Raw genomic sequence first — 11,304 nt, 5'->3', positions numbered from 1 at the left:
CGACCATGGAAGATCAGATAATGAATAAACGATAATACTTATTATTATTATTATTATTATTATTATTATTATTATTATTATTATTATTATTATTACAACAACAACAGCAACAGCAACAACAACAACAACAATAATAATAATAATATTAATAATAATAATAATAATAATAATAGTAGTAGTAGTAGTAGTAGTAGTATTAGTAGTAGTAGTAGTAGTAGTAGTAGTAGTAGTAGTAGACCAAAAAAATCCAACCTAGTTCGCCCTTCTCTACGGTTGTAAGTAGCGGTTACAGTCCTACGAAAAACCGGCCCGAAGAGTTATTCGCCAAAATTGTCCTGAGACGATAACAGCTATGGAATGCAGTTATGAGATTGAGATTCCTTATCTCGTCGCAGTAACCACCTGACGAGGGGCAGAGGAATAATGGACCGGAACATCGTTGAACAACAACTAAGAAAGATGAGTGCGCAATAAATAAGTTAATAAATAATACTCATCTCAATAATGAATCATAATTAAATATTACATAATCTTTCTTTGTATTTAACTTTTTTATTTACAAAATAAAAAAAGCTTTAATTTTGGAACAACCCATGATGTAAAAACCTGTTCCGGGCACGATGCACAACTTTCCTGCATCCCTGGAAAAATAAATTCGGAATGGTGGTTCATTTGTAGGAAAATGTATATTATAGAAAAATATTTCGGGGTATTATTTTACAACTTTTTGTAGATGTTTAGAGTTAAAAATAGGAATCGTTACTTTTGAAAGAATCTGTGCATACTTATATACATATATATATATATATATATATATATATATATATATATGTGTGTGTGTGTGTGTGTGTGTGTGTGTGTATTTGTGTTATGCCCTTTTTTCTTCCCTACAGCCTCTTTCTAACAGAAGGAAAGTGTTGAACCTCTCTGTTCTTTTCGTTATTTTCATGCCTACTGATTCTCTGAGCTACGATCTATATCGCCTTCGTCAAACTTCCGCGAGAAAGACTCGTCTGGCTGAAACACTACTAATAATTTCCCTCACGCCTTTTCCATGCCTAAACTTAAACGTAGATTCCATGAACAAAACTTCTTCCTTAGAACTGCACACCTGTGAAACTCTCTTTCATGTGCCTGTTTTCTGTCTGACTATAACATGGTCGTCTTCAAGTCCGACGTGAACAAAGTCTTGATGATCTGTTCCCTTTAAGAAATCTAATTCATCAAATTTTCATCACTAACTATTATTATGGCATTGCCCCATTGGCCACTGCACCCTTATTAATCTTCAGTCTTGAATGACTTCTTGGCCTTGATAATTGGTTACTCCTCTGTAAAAAAATAGTACAAAAAATTTATGCTTTATTGTTAACTTCCTTCTATATCTGAATTATAGAGAGGCGGTGTATTTTTCCAACGAGGCTTATAAGTTCTTTTATATTGATGCGATCACATAGATTTATGTAAAAGCCTACTCGAAATACATATTTTTATAAGACCCCTTAATAAACTTGTTCAATTTACTTACTGTCTTAGTTTTGTTTTCACTTTGTAGTAATTAGCCTAAACCCTAGGATAAATATAGCTATGAAATAGGTAATAATTGAAACCGACATGTTCGGACGCCAAAATATTTACTCATGGAGCTGCATTTAATAATGTATGAAATCGACTCAAGTCAGAGTCAGCGTATTTGAATCTTCAAACAAACAAGGCTACCATCCCCACGATTACAGCAATGAGAACAATATTCCGTTAATATTGAGAGAAGTGTATTATTTAAGATTTTCATGCGCAGTCAGATAATTATGTGTATGTCTGGAAATATCGAGAAAATAGAATAATAGAAGCTACGTGGGGTACTAATAAGATACAGACAGAATTGTAACAAATAGCCAGAGGCTACACAATTCCTGCTATTGCTTTCGAAATGAAAGAGTCAGCGCGTCTTTGATTAACAACCATGATCATTTAATAATATTAATAATAAAGTAATAACAATAAAATAATGATAATAACAATAATCATAATAATTGTAAAAGTCTGCTAATAGTACAAATAATAATATAGCTAACATTTGATGAAGGCAAACACATGCCACCACTATCAAAGACGGTTGGCTCCCCACCATTAATAATATATTATATGATCTGCTTTAAAATGACGAATATTTATAACCTCCGATATCTACAGAGGAACACACCTGCTCCAATATATATATATATATATATATATATATATATATATATATATATATATATATATATATATATATATATATATATATATATATATATATATTGCTTAATCGCCATATACATTTTATAACTAACTAGCTCTACCTATATATTGAGAACTGTTGAAGTAAATACTTAAAGTTTACGCATAAATTTATACTTTCGTATATTAATTTTATGTGAGTAAATGAAATAGTTAAATATATATATATATATATATATATATATATATATATTCAGGTGTAAGATGTTCCAAAGTCGTGACTAATGAAGACAACGAGGTTGTAAGATAGTGTTCAATAAAAACAGCAAACTATTTTTATTAATTATTTCAGGGTAAACATTTAGATATGGCCACTACGAATAGAAATCTGTTTCAGTCAACGAAACTTCCTCAGGCAACCAGGAATCTCTCGGCGCATACATTTGGTAAGAAAGCAGGAAAAACACATGAGTAACGTTTATATGGTTTTATAATTTCAATCTTATGAATTTTTACTCAAATATGTACTTATTGTTTCGATGGGCAGGACAATAAAAAAAAAACTCTGTTCATCTCTTCAGATAATTGGAGGTAATAATCGAATTCGAGGGAAACAAAGGTTCTTCTAAAATTACTGATGGATATCAAGAGTTTAAGTGCTGGATCGAGATGAGGGAGGGGCAGTAAGAAAAGGAAAGAGATGGGAGAAGGTATAAATAATATTTATAACTAGGATTGAGATTAAAATGTGAATAGAATGAAACAAATGAAATGAAATAAATTAATAGTAATATAAAAATAAAAAAACAAAAAATAAAACAAAAACAATAAAACCATAAACAACAAAACACAAAACAGAAAAAAACTAATATATACATAAATATAAATAAAATAAGTAATAAACTAAAAAAATAAAATAGATCATAAAGAGATATAAAACAGCATTAAAGGGGGGAGAATATAACTAAATTGGAAGAGATAAAGAAGAAGAGACCCAAAAAAGGGAGAGGAGAGGTGGAGGGGTAATATAATCGGAAACAGAAAAGAAAAAAGGACAGAGACACGGGATATATATATATATATATATATATATATATATATATATATATATATATATATATATTTATATATATATATGTGTGTGTGTGTGTGTGTGTGTGTGTATTAAATATGTCAAGGGGCGAAGCGACATTAATTTTGCGCGCGTCAACAGAGATATAATTTGGTTAACAGTTTCTGTAATCTCCAAAGCTTACCACGGCAATTATCAGCAGGTGCAGTTAGAGCAAAGATGCGTCCATTTTCGAATGCACGTTTATAGGGATGAGGTGGGCGTAAATGGACGGAGTTTTTTTTTTTTTTTTTACTTTACTATTCTCAGAAAGAACTGTGCTTTATTATTGACGTTGATTTGGTGATTTTATTTAAGGAAATTAAAGTGAGGTGAAAACAAATAAGAAATATATGATTATTGTTTTATTATATAGTTATTATTACTAAAGTAAAGGCTGCATAACTATTATTATTACTACTAATGGGAAATAAAATAAAACAAAATTAAAAAAAAAGCTTTATTATTTATTATTTCTAATGGAATAAAATATAGAAAAAAAAATATTTATAGATTGATAACACTGGGGAATAGATAAAAACTATTATTATTAGTATTATTATAATTATCATTATTATTATTATTATTATTATTATTATTACAAATATTATTTTTATAATAATAATAATAATAATAATAATAAAAATAATTATTATTATTATAAGCATTTAAATTTATATTATTAGTAAAAGTAGTAGTAGTAGTAGTAGTAGTAGTAGTAGTAGTACCGATGGAGCAAAGGATAGAAAGTAAGGGATAGAAACCTATTATTTTATCATTATTACTAATCGAATAAAAGACAAGTAACGATTATACAACAATTATTACTAATGGAATAAAAAATGTATTAAATTCCTATCTTTTGATCATTTCCTATAGAATAAAGAATAAATAAGCACTATTGTATAATTATTACTAAAAGAATGAGCTTAATCTTTATTATTATTATTATTATTGTTGTTGTTGTTGTTGTTATTATTATTATTACAAAGTAGAGGAAACATGACTTTACTTGTAAATTATAAGAGCGGCTCGGGCAACAGCATATTCTGTCCATTATTTCGCCGCTAGAGTGCGTATCAGTTGATATCATATTATTTTGTATACAGTATTATAGTTCTCGGTTGATTAACCGTGTCTACCTATGCCGGATTTATACTCAAGAGTAAAAACAATGAAAATAATGTTTTCATTGCCCTAATGATAACTAAAAGATAGATAACTATTATTATTATTATTAATATTATTCCTAATGGAAAAAGATAATTATAATTAAATATTTACCAATGGGATAAAGGATGAATAGGTATAATGATTCTTATTACAACTAAATGTATATAGTTAAGGCAATCTGTTTGATTTGGATGGTGTTTAATAAGGGCGTTTCAGTATGGTTGGAAGTTACTCAAAAGGTGGGATTTGTAATGTTTGCAAACAAGTGACATTTCATTTCTAATATTTAATCATTTGTGTCTATCTTTAAAATTAATTGTAAAAAAATATCATGCAAAAAAGATAATGGAAGTGTAAAGATTTGCAAGTACTTGATTTTTTTTTTAGAATTTTCAATATTTTGGTGTGTGAGAGATAATTTTGGATTGGATTAAAGTAGTGGATGTTTAAGGAGGGTTTTCTGTAGGTGTTTGTGTTCACAAAGAATATATATATATATATACAGAGAGAGAGAGAGCCGGTGTAAATCGCAACATGTAAATTTGTCTATATCAAAAAGTGTATCTCTTGCGCTTCTTTTAGTTGTGCACTCTAAATCACCTCGTTGAATTCACGAGTTTTCTTTCATTTGATTACTTTTAACTTGGTATATATATATATATATATATATATATATATATATATATATATATATATATATATATATATATACACACACTTGTGCCCGATATTATTCATACCCCTCGGATCTTTGAGATTTCTATAAGAATATTGCTCAAACCAGAAGGTAGACAATATTAAAGGGATTTCAAACTATAAATCAAGCATAAGCATTTAATTTAAACTCAACAAATAAATAAATTATGCAAGTTTGAAACATTATACAAAGAAAAACAATAATGGCACTTGTTCAAAATTATTCATACCTCTCTTACTAATAGTCAATAGCATGCCCTTGATTCTTAATAACTGCCCGTAACCGTTTTGGATATTTATCAACAAGGTTTTTACAAGCATCAACACTGATTTTTGACCATTCTTCAATGCAGTAGTTCTCCAAATCCCTCAAATTTCTAGGTTTCCGCTTTTTAACCTCAGTTTTCAATAGGTTCCAGAGGTTTTCGATAAAGTTCAGGTCGGGACTCTGGCTAGGCCATTCCAAAATATTAATTTGATTATCCTCAAACTTCTTCTCAAATTTCTTGACTATTTTGGCAGTATGTTTTGGATCATTATCCTGTTGAAGGACCCAGTTTGGTCCTAAATCGAGCTTAGCCGCATCCTGTCTAATGTTTTTCTGGAGTATCTCCAAATATTGCTCCTTCTTCATGGTTCCATCTATCTTGACCAAACTACCTGGACCACTAGCCGAAAAGGAGCCCCAAAACATTAGGCTACCACCACGATGTTTCACCGTGGGTATGGTGTTCTTTGGGTTGTAAGCTTCTCCGTTCTTCCTACAAACGTAAGAAGCATCCATATGGCCAAACAATTCAATTTTTATTTCGTCAGTCCACAAAATACTTGAGAAAACGGACTCTGGAGAATTCACATGGGTCCTAGCAAACTTTAGACGTGCTGCAAGGTGTTTTCCGGTGTGCAATGGAGTCCTTCTTGGTCTTCTTCCTTTCAGACCATTTTCATGCAGAGTCCTTTGCAATGTTTGCCTTGATATTTTTATGCCAGAAGACTCCAGATTTTCTAAAATGTCCTTAGTAGTGGTGGTTGGATTTGCATTAACACTTTTTACAATATTCCTGGTGGCTCTAGCAGACATTTTCCTTTTCCTTCCTCTACCAATAAAGTTGTTTGTTGTGTGGTGGCTCTGGAATTTTTTGATGATGCTCTGTACTGTTGCTGTAGGGACCTCAAATTTCTTGGAAATTGACTTGTAACCTAAACCATCCTTATGTGAATTCACAATTTTAGTCCTAAGATCATTACTAAGCTCTTTTTTCTTCCCCATTCTAATAATTTTTATTCTTTTATTGGTTTTCAGTTGATATCATTTTAATTTCTGAAAAATGCAAAAAACGAAATGAAATTAATAAAAGGTTGTATAAAAGCATTCAAAATAAGAATCAAACAGGAAACAAACAGTCAGAAACTCGATTAATACTGAAAAAATAAGGGGGTATGATTATTTTTGAACATTGCATATTTTATAAATAGCTGTATATTTCTTTTATTACAAGTATCCCGAGATTTTAAAATGACGAAAATGATCAGAAGAGGTTTATTAAGAATATGTATCAATATGGACGTAAACAATAAATGCTTACAAAGTTACACCTAATAAACTCAATTTTCAAGGGGGGTATGAATAATATCGGGCACAAGTGTATATATAAATATATACGTATATATATACGTATATATACATATATATATCTATATATACATATATATATATTGATATATATATATATATAGATGCTTCTATATTGCTATACATATATATTTTGATACATGTATATATGTTTATATATAAAAATATATATGTATATCACTATATAAGCACATATATATCAAACTATATATATATATATCAATATATATATATATCAGTATATCAGTATATATATGTATATATGTATATGTATTAACATACATATATATATATATATTTATATATATGTATATTTGTTGAGATATATATATATATATATATATATATATATATATATATATATATATGCATATATCCATTCAGATTATGATTGATTATTTATATTTTTGTCTTTTTCTTTAATAAACAATATGTACTGTACACTTATGATATGAAAATCAACATATTTAGATAACGATCTTATTTAGTTACTTCGATTCTTAACCGGATATTGATTTATGCTTGCTATCTGCATGTGATATTGGCGGGGTTATTATAAGAAATAGCGTAACTATCTAACATTATTCCGCGAACTTTTGCGATTTAAATCCCAATTACATTATCATGCAGACATTACTATGAAATAAATAGACGCTACGATGGAACCTTACTTGTAAAACCCTACGAAGGTTAAATTTGTGAAATAGAAAATTAAGTTAGATTAAACACCTCGATGTTTAATTAGTTGTAAATGATAATTAGTAATATCTCATCAGCTTATATGTTGATAACAATTATTAGGAATATTCAGATATGTTGAGCAGAGACACTGATTATTTAGCATTCTTATGGATACAGCCTTTTCGTTGGTAATCATATATATATATATATATATATATATATATATATATATATATAACTGATAATGTTAGTAAAATTGTGCATATAATTTCTGATGTGGCCATCGATTTTTTGAAAGAATGTTGATAAGAAAATATTTTTAACGAAACATATTATAGAAGAGAAGTGAATATAAAGAAGGGATACACCAATAGACTTCCACACATTTTACGTGAAGCATAATATAAAGCAGACATATTTTCATAAGTTATTAATGCACGATAATTACAGATAAAAAGAAAACTCATACATATCGAATCTGTGGGAATTGCATTTTTACACACAGCGAACACAATGGCACAGCACCTGTGACAGTAAGGCAAATATTATTATCACCCCTTAATTCTTACAATACAACTTTTGCCACAAGGTGGAGTAAGTACTTAATATCTTTTCTTAGAACTGCACGCATGTGGAACTCTCTTCCACTTGCATGTTTCCCACCTGACGTCCACTTTTAGTCCAACATAAACAAATTCTACTGAACCGCCCCTTAAGTAATGCCACTTTATCAAATCTCCAATACCAGCGAATACTACAACACTATCCCATTGATTACTGTACACGCAATAACGTATATCCCCGAGTGGCTTCTGGGGATCGATAATGTGTTACCTCTATATAAAAAAATCCAATTCCGTTTTATCTTCTCTTTCTTTTCCTAGACACAGGACAATGCGGAAGCACGAAAATAATATTTGCTGCAAAGACTCGTGTATGCGGCGCACATGTCAGTACCCTTTTATTACTGGTAACAGTGTGAAACTGTTTCTAACATTTTTGTCTTTACTGTAATTAAATACATATTTGGTTGTATTATATATCTCGGCTATCTAGTGTAATCATTCCCGGGTAGAGGACACAGCAACCCCAAAATTCCTTTACTTTACTTCTTTCCAAGATGGGTATTTGCAACATAATAATAGTAAATAAATTGAAAGGTTTAGTCAAGGAAATCCTTAAAAATATGTTCATATTTTATGCATTAATCCATGTAAATAATATTCGGTTTATTAACACTAAGCCATTTGCAGGCACGTAATCATTGATTGAATGCGGATCGCATTTATTGCCTATCGAACCTCAGAACCTAGCGTTTCCGCATGTATTAATTGAAATAATACAGGGCAACCATACGTGAATTCAAAGTTAAATAGTTTAGACAATTAATACATAGTACTTTAATAAAGAACAACACATAACAAGATAAAATGATAATGAGAATAATATATTAGAATTGCACAAAAAATCCTACATGATGATAAGATTTTGAGAGTAAGGCTCCCATGAAATCCAAATAAACGTAATAATTACAACGTTATTTGCGAGGAACCCACACTTTTATAAGTTACGTTTAGAAATAATTACGCACTATTGTTGTACATGTTTTGGAATATTTAACTTGTAAATGAATAATGCAAATTTTGCATTTGATCCGCAATTATTTAATATTATATATACTTCCACAAAACCTCCGGCTTGATGAAGGGAGACTAAAACTTGCTGATATAGTTTCAAATTATCTGAAATAACAGAAAGTAGGAACTTGATTCCAAATATTTCTCATATTTTATATTTCCCCTATTTTGGAAATATGGTACGATTATGAACACATACAGTATAAACAAATCGTTACACACTGTGCAATTTATTTTCTGCATAAAAAGCAAATATGGAAGATATAACATGTCAGAAATATTGTGAATAAAGTCTCACTTTGCTGTTATTTCAAATTATTTGAAAGCACAGTAGAAGGTTTTAGTCTGCCCATCACCAAAACCAGCGTTTTTAAGGAGATATAAGATATTTTGCAATTCATATTAAAAACTAATAAAACAAATGGCGGTAATTGAATTATTGGTAAATGTTCAATATACTTTCTCCCTTAGCCTCATTTTAAGTTACGAGTATAATATCGTTCCGCTGAATACGCAAAAAAGTTTAAATTATCAGGAAACGAGTAGTTTTAAAGACATTTAGAAATCATCGAAAAAGTTGTCCCCATTCGCGCTGAACGTTCACAGATTAACCAACAGCAATGTATTATATATGAGCATGCCGCTAATGAATTTATACAGCTCCGGACGAGTTTGTAATAGTTTACAATCATATTAAACTATATAGTTTTATTATGTCGACTTATTTCATGCTTATATGGGTTCTATTTTTATACTCATTTATGATATTACCATTTTTTAAAAGTTTTTTTTTATTAATTAGATTTTCACACCAAACAAAGCACATTGCCACGTTGTTGTAGTGGGCTACTATGAGGGACATACACATCAGGGGTACTGTGTAGGAAGTTGGGCAATCAGATGTCGGTTCACGTTGCACTTGAACTTCTGCATGTCAGTATAGCCGGGGAAGCAGGGATCCGCAAGGGAACTCCAAAGTCTAGCTGTTCTGGAGAAGAAACTACTGGAGTAAAAGGCTGTCTTGCATCTTATTAACTTAAACAATCTTTAGTACAAATTCTTCAGTAATTGAAACCTGTGCTAGGGTGTTGGTGACATAGTTATGTCTATGCAAACGCAGTTTATAACTGAAAGAAACAATCTTCCATATATCAATATACATTTTTTAAATTTATATTTGAATATATATTTTGCGTTGGGTGTTTTTTCTTGGTATCTCAAATGATTAGCTGAGCATGGAACAAAATTATACGTACACAAAGGTTTATCGATTGTGTTATGTAGTGTGCTCTGTGTTTTACCATGTGCTACTGATTGCATACATTTGCGATGCAACAGTAAACAATATGATCTCAAAATGCCAGCCAAGCGATATAATTATTATTATATGTCTGTCTGATATAAACTGGTTGTCATAATAGTATGTGTAACCATGAAAAATAGAACTATATATTTATAATACAAGGAATACAATCATTATTTAGTGTAAACAAATTCTTTCTGAAATATACGACCGTGAAATTTCGAATGCTGGCTCATGATTTCTAAAAATAATGTTCGTTATATAGCATTCGTGATACAAAACATTCCTCTCTCCACTTTATTTACAATAAATACTACATATTGCATAAGTAAATATCCGTCAATATATAGAAAAATATACTTAAAAGACTATCTCTATTATAATATACAAGGAACTTGCAGTGTCTGGTTACTTGTGTTTTTGTGAGTTTATTCTCAATGGATTCGAAAATGGATGGGCCGTTTATTACGAAATTTGAGTAAGACTGTGGATGTAAGTGTTTAAACTCAATTATTAAATCACTTCTCTCTGATAGGTTCATAAGAGTAGTAGTTGATGGGCAAAAATCAGAAGCTCACAGTATAAATGCTGGAGTCCCTCAGGGGTCCATCCTGGGCCCAACTCTTTTCCTGATCTACATTAATGATCTTCCAAATCATATCCTTATATCATTCGTAGACATTTTTGCTGACGACACTACCATCTATGGTAGCACATCTGAGACAGTAAACGACCAAGTTCTCTCCGATTCTCTCTCCTCTGATACTGATCACGTTGTACAATGGGGGAAGGAGTGGCTGGTTACTTTTAATGCATCTAAAACCAAGCTTCTATCTTTACATCATCAACG

The sequence above is a fragment of the Euprymna scolopes genome, chromosome 25 (assembly GCF_053919585.1).
Source record: "Euprymna scolopes isolate OS-2025 chromosome 25, ASM5391958v1, whole genome shotgun sequence".
In the NCBI taxonomy this organism is placed as follows: Eukaryota; Metazoa; Mollusca; class Cephalopoda; order Sepiida; family Sepiolidae; genus Euprymna; species Euprymna scolopes.
This window is presented reverse-complemented; position numbering follows the sequence as displayed.